The sequence below is a fragment of the Temnothorax curvispinosus genome, unplaced genomic scaffold (assembly GCF_003070985.1).
Source record: "Temnothorax curvispinosus isolate PA1 unplaced genomic scaffold, ASM307098v1 QBEX01004747.1, whole genome shotgun sequence".
Taxonomy (NCBI): Eukaryota; Metazoa; Arthropoda; class Insecta; order Hymenoptera; family Formicidae; genus Temnothorax; species Temnothorax curvispinosus.
The window spans coordinates 897,989-909,939 of NW_020214527.1; the positions used below are offsets into that span (position 1 = coordinate 897,989).

Genomic DNA, 11,951 nt, shown 5'->3' on the forward strand with positions numbered 1-11,951 from the left:
AATGAATGACTTATAAACTGCTAATAAACTTTGGAATCATCAGATAAACTAAAATTGATCTCATGCATCAATGTGCGCAGAAATTTAATTCTCTCTTCTTTCATGATCTATATATATAATCAAATTTAAAATAAAACAGAAGGGATTTTGTGCGGTAGAACTAAAATAGCTATTCGCTATTGATATAATTTCAATTTCGAGCTTTATTCTTGCATGAGAGAAGTTGAATGAACATTTACCTTTCCCTCTACAGAGAAAATTAAATTCCTATCCACAGTAACGAGATCAAAATGTTTAGTTAGCGGAATTCCAAAGTTCATAAATAGTTTATAATTCTAAGTATATTTTTCATATTTATTCATAGATCAATTATACGAGGATATAACGCGATATCATTGCATCAAAAGCTGTGCAGCACGCATATATATTTATGTGGCAAGATAAAATACGTTTCTTGAGTTTTTATCTTTGACGGCCATAGGTCGATTTCAGCAAATGCTGCAGATGTATGTTTCAAGATTACTTGAATGCATCATTGTTATCTATAAATACACATCAGATCGGACATTCTAAGTTGTAACGGTGTACCAGAATGTCGATCGCGATCTTCCGATACCATTGCTTAATTCATCATATCTAATATTTACATTAGATATAAACATTACTACCGCAATAAGTCGTATTATAGATCAACCTAAGCAATATACGATACAGATGCACGAAGATCAAAACTTTCAGCACACAATATGCTCGAGAGATATATATCGAGTAAAATGTCACTTTGTCATCGGTGATCTTTAAATTTCTCCTGCAAATGCGAAACTTCCGTGATTCCCGAAATAAATTTACAAGCAAGCTTAAATTCGATATCGGTAGAGTATTTCCAGATTCAGAACTTAAGCCGGGTTATTTATAAATCCTTCGTACGAAACCGTTTCGTGCCGTTATAATGTCTGAAAGGCTATTTTCGGTACAAAGCTATAATAGCGTGAGTGTGCTCGTAAAAAGGCAATATTTTACGGCAAGGATATCCTGACCCTGCAGTTTCTGGAGCGAGACGTAGCATAAAATGCACGCCGACAAAAAAATTGCGTTTACCGATAATTGAATGTTTGTATACTTCGCGTATACAGATACGCGTGCCTGTCAGATATGTTATGTGTGTATGATATATGCCTTAGAAAATACCGGAATGACGATGGCAAAACACCGGTCTGGCAACGATTCGATATTTCTTCATCTGTCATTAAGTTTTTTATATGCACGTTTATTAAGTCACGATAGTCGGAATTGATTAGTGGCAATTCTTAATAGCGACAAAACGAAAAATTCGCTACTATACTTTCCAGCGCGGACAGTCTCTCCCAAACAATATTTTATATCCTGTCAAGTTGCACAAATAGAACGTTCTTGTCACTGAGATTAATTGAGGAAGGATTACGTAGCGTTTGCATTGCAGCTAATGAGAACAGTTAAAATGTATTAAATTATATAATTTCGTTCTGGATTAATAGTTAATAAAATTGTGGCTCGTAGCTTGTAAAAATCGAATTATGTGTAAGTATCAAAATCATATAATTAATTATCTTTTCTTTATGAACAGTAGTATGCTGAGTAAGTACATGAAAACAACAGATAGAAACTTGATAAATGTGCATAATATTTCAACATAAGCTCTAGCATTCGCATTAAGTAACATTGGTGCTAAAAGTAATGATCACGCCGCTGAAACAGAGTTAAATCTATTTCAGCGGCGAGATCATTAGATCTTAACACTTTTAAGCTACACGGTCACTGTGGTCAACCCATGAGAAGAAAATTGGACGATTGCCCGAAGACAGTGTTCCGAATGGCACTGTCAACATATATAACGTCAAGTTAAATGTCTGGAACTCTAGTGCATTTCTTCAATCAAATATAGCTTCTAGTCCGTAGCGCATGTTTGTATTTCATATAAAGCGATAACTGTTCATTCACAGTTAATTACAGCTTTGTAATAATAATAATAGTAATAAAGTTTTTTCTGTGAGCAGTTTCGTTAATTAAACATGCAATACATGAATTTCACTCTGATCGGACAATTATATAGATATATTAAATACACATACAGTGGCCAATTATTTCGCAGAATTTTATTTTGGTGAACGTGTTTCTTGAGCGAATATATTTTCGTGAGGAAAATACGATAGACGCGATCGAGATTCACAATACAGGATTTATACATAGCAGCTATCTTGATCCGATCAGTTCACAAATGCGATTTAGTACGTATTATCGTGTAATAAAAGCGGTATTACCAGTGCTACCCGTTCCCGTTTTGAATGATTTCGTTTCACTTAACATTCATCGAATTCCGTATAAATCATGACGACGCGTTTAACGTTCCGTATTAAAACGATCGCGTTCCGTATTAAAACGATAGCGTAGTCAGATGCGAGCTTCAGAAGGATAGATCTAGATAGTTGAACGAAGTGATAAATTTACGGAAGATTATCGTAATAAGTAGGAAGCAATCTGTCCATGTGCACAAATGTGCAGAAGCATGCATAACAAAGAAAGAGAAAGAGGAAAAGAAGGATCACTGTGTGTGAGGTGTGCTTCATCAGCAACGCTGACTAGCTCGTCGTTGAGCTGACGCGTTAATAAATAGCTTGCACATTGGTTACATAGATTATATAGATAACTACTGGAGACACGTTTCTTCAACAAGTATGCAAGCGAAATTGGATGTATATATCGCGAGTGTTTTGATAAGCAGCAGGCTCGACATAATAGTTCAATTACTTGCGGTGCCAGTATACACATCTAATGAAAAATAATTCGATAGTTGATTATGCAATTATGTGATTTTTATATATTTAATAATTGAACTCTAGATTTATTTTTATTTTTATTTTCAGGAATATTTTAATCCTTGTTTCGAATTGTGCGCTTATCTTTTCTCTTTTTACCCGTACATGTATTCGCGCGTTTTAAATCTTGGGCGATTGCGGGTAGCAACGTACGAGCAAATCGTAGCATTTGTGCATACAACAATTAGGTATGCAGAAAAGCTACTTTAGGCCGCGCGTGCCCAGCATGACAAGTAGCGATATCCTTTCCTTCTGCCGGACTTTCAGTAATAAATCTGTATTAACAAGGCATGCTGCGATAACGTGCCATTATGCGCGTTAACTGTATGCATACATCATACGCTGCGGCGGAACACAAATCAAAATATCGAGGAAGCTTTCATCATGTTATAATCATTTAACCATATATTAATAATGTAATCTCTATGGAAATATGTAATTAACGAACGTAATGCAAATCTGATTAAAGAGAAAGAGGAACAGAGAAAAAGAGAGAGAGAGAGAGAGAAACGTTGCTAAAATTAATTGGTTCGAATTGGTGATGAAGCTGATGAATCCAAGAACAATGCATGATATCATAGTATTCACACTTGGCTTCTTAACATAGAATTTAATTTGCATCTCATCTAACGATTTACGCGTCGATCTGAATACGGTGTTCTTTGTAAATATCGCGAGTATAGACAAAACGTCAGTTGAGCAAGACATAAAAAATATGATCTTGAAACGATAAAACAACATCGTAGAGAATTTTCGTCCCTTAATTCATCAGCAAAGAGAAATGTCATTAAATATAGATACCGTTGTGTCGTAACAAGACCATAAAGTATTCTCGACCTTAGAATACTATGGAGACTTGAATGTCGCGAGTAATTCTAAGTCATACGTAATATATCTAACGTTTCTATGCCTAATGTACCGTCTGATATTTGCTCCAAGAAGAAATATATGACTATGGGGTCCCAAATAGATTACTTCTGCTTGGTACGTCGACATAAATCTGTTTCTCGTATATACACAAGCGTCTTACGCATATTTTCAAATAAACGTACATATTCTGTACATTAACCCATGTGTTACAAACGCTATTATTGTACGTATCGGGGACAAAAAGATTTTTTATTTAACCATGTATTGAATATATTATAATAAGGTAATTTCTATGAGAATACGGAATTACTGAACGTAACTTAAATCCGGTTTTCTTAATAGGGAAAAAAAAAGAAAATTCTAAACATTACAGGACCGTAACTCGTGACAACTGACAACTATGTACTCGTTATATTTATAAGATGCATGTTCATTTGCAGTAAAAAGTTTAAGACACCGCAGATATAGGCGATACTTCGCATACCACATACAGGTGAACGGCATGCACAAGCTGTAATTTTGCGCTCGACTATGTGCAAAGACGTCATTGATTGCTAATTTTGCATCGTGCGACATTTGCAGTATTTGTGTGAAAACAGCACTATAGGGAAAATTCGAAAATAAATATTTGACTGTTGTTTTGTTTGACTGATCGAATTGTAATTTAAACAAGCGAAAAAGTATCGTTAAGTTCTGTATGATTTTGCAATAGCATGATTACGCAGAATAGCAGTCCAAAAAGTAAAAAAATCCAAATTCGATTTCCGGATCAATCACGTCTGACACATTATAACTCTACATTATAATTTATGTTTGTTTCGATTTGAGGCAAACAAGTGCAAAATCCCACACTTCCAAAAATTAGAATTATTTCATTTACCATATTTTTTTTAAAGTCATAATAGCGAATTTTTATTGTTGTCAAGAGAATCAATATATGCGTATATGATAAATGGAGGATCGGCAGGCTCAGACGCGCGCGGTGCAAATGTGTAAAATGTGTGAAATGTGGAATATCTAAGCAGGCAGAAGAAAAGAATGCTAGAATGCAGAAAAATCACACGCAACATTAGTGTGCCATTCGGAGGAACAATAAATCGTAATCCAATTAAAAGAAGCAAAAAAGTGTGAACAGGATAATAGTAGATAGATAAAAAATAATGATCAGTTCAAATTGGTTATCGAGTTTCGATCGCTGAACGGTGACGCTGTATATATTTTAAAGTGACACAAAAAATATACGTATCATTGCTACTAATATAATCCAAAAGAATCGCGATATCATTCATTGAGTATAAAATCGAATAATTGGTCTTCTCGCAAGATATTTTTAGAAAAGGTGAATCCCATTGTATTCCCCCTTTGCATTCCAATCATTCAAAAATGCGGCTGGAATTTTACCTGAGCGAATTCACGAACAGGTTAATTCTGTGACTGGTATATCGGGCAAATCTTTTGAAAAATTCTCCGGGTCAATGTTCCTTCGAAACTACAATACTACGTGACAAGTTTGCCGAATAAAGTGAAATAAAACGTCCACAATGAGAAATTCGTACTTACTAAAGAAGATTGTTTTCTTATATCGATATTTTTTAATCGTGTTACCGTTCTTTGAACTTTGAACTTATATTCCTGTTAGGTGTACTACAAAAGAAACATATTTTCCGCATTAATTATAGAGTTAGATTTCCGCAGTTACTCTGTTTCTATGAATGTTAATAAATAGATATTTATTATTATTATGTAATATTGCGATTTACAATAATAAGATCTGTAAAATTATTTTAAATTTAATCTAAATTTAATTAAATTTAAATTCGTCACGAATATATTATAGATATATAAGAATAATTAAATAGGTATAAAGAGAAAAATTTCTAGTTAAATATACGAAAAAAACTTTATAAAATCCATCAAGACGTTTTTATTTTTTTTATCCAATAATAAATAATTCTATCATGATATATAATATTTGTGATACGTGTAATACGTAAAATATATAAATAGCATGTGCAAAATGGATTTTTATATAGCTACTATTATTAAATTAGTTTGTATTCTGGACGTATGTGATAAATCAATGGACACGTTAAATTATATATCAAAACTAAAATAGTCTAATGGAAAACGTTCAAGGATACGCTTAAGATGCCAACAATAACTATAAACGATTCGTCCTATATTTGCACACAATCGAGACACGCGGCATCGAAGTCGTGCCAAATATTAATGTTAAATCAAGTATGATACCTTAGAATGTCGCGCATGTGACCCGGATTTTACGAATTTATTCCATATTTGGATCAGCTCTCCCGATTAATATTGAATCGATATAACACCAATGAGTTCCAGTCCGTTGGAGATTAATATCAGAGATATTCAATAGAAAATGGAATGCAAATTTACTGCCGGTGCAGCGTATGATAAATCTGTAGGTTTTCATATCACCAATTTCGGAAACAGTGAAATTCACGTTTGACCACAAACCTCCATTTTCGCCTAAATCGAGACAAATGTATCGCGCGCTTTTCCGTAGTATCTCACTATCAGATTTGGAAGTAGATAAATGGATACACAAGAAATCATTTACTTATAACCTAACCTGAGAGAGATAGCTCGTACAAGACATGCGAACAATAGCATATTGACACATCAATAACATTTTGAAAAACGCATTAAAGGACATAAAATATAAAATAAGAAAATATATATGAGAAAATATACAAAGGAACATTTTTATTCCTGTTCTTCTACTTAGCTCTTCTTTTCTATTAAGAAAGATAAAGTCTTAGTAAGATAAAGTGGTCTAAAATTATATATTATCTTATTTACGTCGTAATATACGAGAGAATTTCGTTTAATTAAGACTAATGTGCGATGATACTTTTGGAGTAATCTCACTACACATTTCCTTTCATAATAAAAAAATATTTTAATACATAAAAATTATCTTATCAAATAAATATTTTTTGAAATTGAAAGAAACAGCTTCGCGCAATGAAAATTCGTATGCAATGATCAAAAGTTTTTAAATCATATTCTTCCGAAATAGAGATCCATCCCGCGGTAATTACAAAACTACATGTCAGCTATATGTCAAATTAAATCCAAATCGATTGCCAGCAGACATAGCGCGGCTCTTCTTTTTCTGCTTTTTCTCGCATGCGCGCTCATTAATATGAGTTCTAGCGTGTTGTAACCGTAACAATGGCCGAACCATTAAAGGGCTCTTCAAAATAGTTTGCCGGAAAACCGCGGCTATACGTTTATTCGCCCGATACATCGGCGCGCGGCTGGACGAATCCGTGGATCCTCGAGACAGGTCCCCGCAATGAATAGCGCGGATGTGAAAGCACTCACGGTGATTTATACGGACCTTTGTGCTCGCGTGCCTTCCGTCACGGATCTATTTTTGGCTCTTTCAAATGATACGCGAAATAATTTTCCACCAGGCCGTATTGCCGCCGCGGCTTCCTCGCGCCGGAAATAGAAGAACCAGAGTATTTCACGAGCACGCGAACGAGCGAGACGAGTCGCGAAATTCGCGAGCTTGTTCTAATGTGTGTGTCCTCTCGTTGTCAAAAAGAATCTCGTATCGTTTAAATCTGACATATATGGAAAAAACGGATCTCATCAAGTTCTGCTTAGCAGCGAATTTATATTTCCATTCGGAGAGATGTAATATTGTAATTCATATCAAAAAATTCAGCAAAAAGAATCAAAGTCGTATCTTCTTTAAGCCAAAATCTCCAAAGAGAAAAATATTAAGGGCTGCATATACTTAATTATGAGAGTTATTTATACCGCGAGAATGCGTTAGTGAGAACGCATCAGTCGCGTTAGATCACGATTCACATTCCACAAAGTGTTTAAGTTTCGTGATTACTAATTTTACTCTTTTAACTCACATATGAAATAATAGTTATTGTGCACTGTTCAACTGTGAGAGACCGACACTAATGTGAACAATGAATTCCGTGTTGGTTTATGCAGGTGTCCGGAAAAAAAAAACAAAAAAAGAGAAAAACTTTGTGATAAATAACCTTGTTGTATGAATGCACAATGAGTCGTTAATCATGCCATCGAGTCTTAGGTGTGAAACGCGGGTGTTAGCGATATATAAATCGTTAATACATATTCACACGAATAATTATTATAGTTTTTATTCATTCTCCGTTTCTTGGTCGAATAATTTATTGATTCCTCGCGCGAATTCTGTCTTATTGGCGTTCCTGTTCTGCGACGTTCGTATGTCAATACCGCAAGTAATTATTAATGTCGAAACTTTCCGCGAAAGTTGCCACGAAATCTAAAGGGCAATACAAATTTAGATGCACTCTCCAGACTTCAAGAATTATTTAATTTTTTAAATGCAACGCTACTCTGGATCACGTGAAATATATTTTGTCTCGATCCGTTATATGATCACATGGCTAAAATGAAAGAGCGACCGTTAATAGATAATTTTAACTTCGCGTATATATCATCAAGCGAAATTTATTTAGCGACTTCAAAAATGTAGAGACTCATATATTGCAGTTTTTACTGTTACGAAAACGTTTGCATTCTTATAATTCGTTTATCTACACGTTTCATTAGTGAACAATCGTTGACTACTTCAAACCATGTATACATTCAATTACGCTATTGTGCACAAAAGCCGTATTACGACAATTACACCATTGTGCGTTTGCTCCCTTCGAATGGATTTCACGCGTATAACTCACGCTTGTATGCACCATAAACTTCGACAACAATCAGCAACAAGCGACAACAAGCGACCGTTTAAACAATCATCTCCCGCTAAAAAAAATAGTTTAACTTTTTAGGGACAAGTTTAACGTAGTCTAAAATTTATGGAAAGTTACAATATGATCACGATACGATAGAAAACTGAACAAATCGGTCGTTTGAATGCGTATCAAATCGATTTGAGAGACAAATCCTCGTTTCGAATCATTCAGTATCAACGAATTGAATAAATATATATAAATATACGTCATACGTATTACGCCAAGGAACAGTGTTAATCGCGGTGTTAAATCGTGATGCAACTATCTTTTCGCTCGTTCACGTGATTCATGGCTCTGTTTGGCGAGTAAAGAAAATCAATTTTAATAATGTGAAGATTTCCGTGATCACATCGCAACTTCGCACACGTGGCGCATGTGGCGATCGAAGTTTCCTTCCGGTTTGGAAAATGTTTCTCGAGTGTTTGAAAGTTTCCAGGGAACATCATACGAGCGTTCCTCGTACGACGATCCTTGGCCGTAACGTCTATTTGCGTCTATTGACATGTGTCGGCCGCGCCGCTTTTTTATGACTGCTCCGCCGATATTTACAATTGGATACTACGAATCCGGACGATTCGTTTCGCGACGAAAGAGAAAAAAACAATAGTACGCGTGAAAGAATTTAGACTCCGTCGACAGTTTTCGATTTGACATCAAATCGGCAAAGGAAGAGGAACATCCGTTCCAGCTGCGAGGTTTAGAAAAAGCCAGTCACGTTGCGTTAATGAACAAACACTAGAACAATCATGGCAATTCCATCAGAACGACGGATTTCAAATTTCATTACAGAAATGATTGTGCTTTTGTTGGAATTTAATGTTGACTCTTGTCGAGATAAAAAAAGAATTATATATATGTCAATTTATTTTCCTTTAATTTCGAAATTGTCTATATAGGATGTCTATATATACTAAAATAATGCTGGTTGTCTAGTGTTAACAATACTATTAACCTTTCTTCATATCATATAGTGTGATCGTGACAATGCATATAAATCGCCTTTTGTCACATGTTAGAAACAATTACAATTGCGGGAGTAACGCGTCGAAATAAGGGAATATCTAATATAACCGACGAATAATTTAGATCGAAAATAACTTGGGTCGCGGAAGAAGGTAAAAATACTCTCGAAATTGCGGCTTGATTCAAAGCGTCGCGTCTAACTTAAGTGACGTACACATACATATATCAATGTCAGAACCGGCACACTTTACTCGACTACGTTACCCCCGTTAACGATAAACGTACGAAGAGAGCGTTTCGAATTTCGATTAACAATTACGCAAAGCGGCGCGCGTACGTACCAGCGGGTTCGGTTGTCCGCGAGCAAAAAAAGAAAAGGGGGAAAAAAGGAAAAATAAAAAGACTTACTTATACGCAGAGAAGATCCAGCCAGCGATCTCGGACTTTCATCGGCAACAACGCTGCTTCCCCGAACTCGAGCCGAACTTCGAACTCGACGACGGCGGCGTCTCCTTCTCGTCCTCCGGTGACGCGGAACTTCGATCCGGTGAAATTCGGACGCGCCGATCGGTGGAGAGAACCAGGAACGAGCGCGAATGCACGTGGCGGTGGAACGACGCGATACCGCCACACGATAAACGGATCGACTCGGTCGCGACGCAACACGCAACCTCAACGCGCGACGGTCGCAACCAGACTGAACTCACTGAACCGACTGAAGTTCGCCGCCGGTCCGCCGCGCCGTCGCCGCCACCGCTGCTCCGGCTCCGACCAGCCTGGAAACAGCTGCTCCTCCTTTCCTCCTTCTCCTGTCCCCGTGCCAGAAAACTGCGCGAGGCCGATCTCGGCCTCGCCGGGGTCCTACGGCGAGGCGCAAAGTGCATCTCTTTCCGCGAGAACTGACGCCTTCTCCCGCGAAACCGGTGTCCTGGCGGGTGGCCGAGAGCGTCTCGCCGTTGATTTATCGGCGCGGAAGAGAGATCGGCCGCACGCGCGCGCGCGCGGAGAAACTTGGAAATTTTGCGACAAACAGAAACTTTTTGTCACCTGCTTTTTTTCCCAGGATCTGTCACGCAGACTCAGAGACGTGGGTAGATTCTCGGTTTCGAAATTCCGGATTGGAAACGACTTCCGAATGTCGATCCTGTCCTCTCGCGTTCTACGTTCTACCGCTTGACTTGACGCCTTCGTTTCAGAGTAAACGCGTGACTGACGTGAAGATAGTCGCGTTCGTTTTTTGCGATTCTCGGAACGCATTCGATATCCAAATAGGAGAATGCGGTTTCCGAACGTCTAGAAAACTAGTTTCTCTAATTAGATATCGAATGCGTCGGGGACTTATTTAACTAATATTTTCACGCCAAATGTGCATACGTAAATTATTTAAATTAGACAAGTATAGATAACTTCAAACTTGTTTATTTAGATAACGTATGTACATGTATACGAAATATGATATAAAGTTTTGGTATTCGATTATAAAAATTATATAAAAATAAGGTAGCGAATTGCGACTATTATTTATTGTAACGCGCAGTTGCTCTATCCGCGAACAATTTACGCGTTCAATAATTCCGACAATTTAGTTCTCGAGTTGAATTCTCCTCATTCTATTCTCATGTAGAGTTTGTTATTGCAGCGATCTAAACGCGTCAGAACTGATATAATTCCCGGCTTATTATCCCGTACTGATTCTAGAATCGCGCGCGAGAATCTCTAGCATATCACTCACGCGATGTCAATAAACGGTGTCACTCGTCCACAGCGAGAGAATCTCGCGGGGGGACGCGGATGCATATCGCGGCCGGATATTCTTGGATCGCGAAAACGCAACGGACGACACGGAGAGTGGGAGTCGAAGGGAACGAATCGCGTTCATGAAAAACGGGGGAATATTTCCGGGAAACGCGCTAATAATCGTAAAGCGCTCCGACGCGGAAATATTCCCGTAAATTTCCGCTTTACGTAAAATAATAATGGTGACGGTATATCAAAGTCACACGAGCAGCTTTTAGCGAGAATTAGTATCGAAAACGGCACGTACGCGGCCGGCGCTCGACGGGGTAAAATATCCCTCTCCTGTATTATATATATAGATATACGTATTCCAACGCGCCGGGTGTTTCAATCGCCGGGTGAAGGACGGGCAGGAGAAGGACGAGGAGAGAGCTTTTATTGCCCGGCTTTTATTAACTGACGGGCGCTACGTGTGTCTGTCTTGCTATTACTTACGCCCGCATGACCGGCACGACGTCGTAACCCACCTGCGCGCCATGACGCGCCACTTTCGCGCGTCCCGAGATATCGCTGGGTCATGGACGCGCTTTAACCCTTCCCTTTAATCTCCCTTTTACCTCGTTAAATGGGGACCTTTATCGCGCGCGCGTTTACGGAACTCGCGCATCAGCCATGGCGCGTGACCTCCGCCGAACTTTGCCAGAAATTCGCGTCCACAGATCCGAAGCTTGACCCG

General features: G+C 37.8%; 1 protein-coding gene across 3 annotated transcripts in view; it reads right to left on the reverse strand.

The window, feature by feature from the left end:
• The window catches only part of LOC112453863 (extracellular sulfatase SULF-1 homolog), a 72,310-nt gene extending 62,125 nt beyond the window's left edge, over positions 1-10,185 (reverse strand). For all 3 annotated transcript variants that reach the window (XM_025014853.1, XM_025014852.1, XM_025014850.1), the window contains exon 1: positions 9,887-10,185. The gene's annotated coding sequence lies outside the window, so the exon portion shown is untranslated. The remainder of the gene's footprint in view (positions 1-9,886) is intronic.
• Between the last annotated feature and the right edge of the window lie 1,766 nt (positions 10,186-11,951).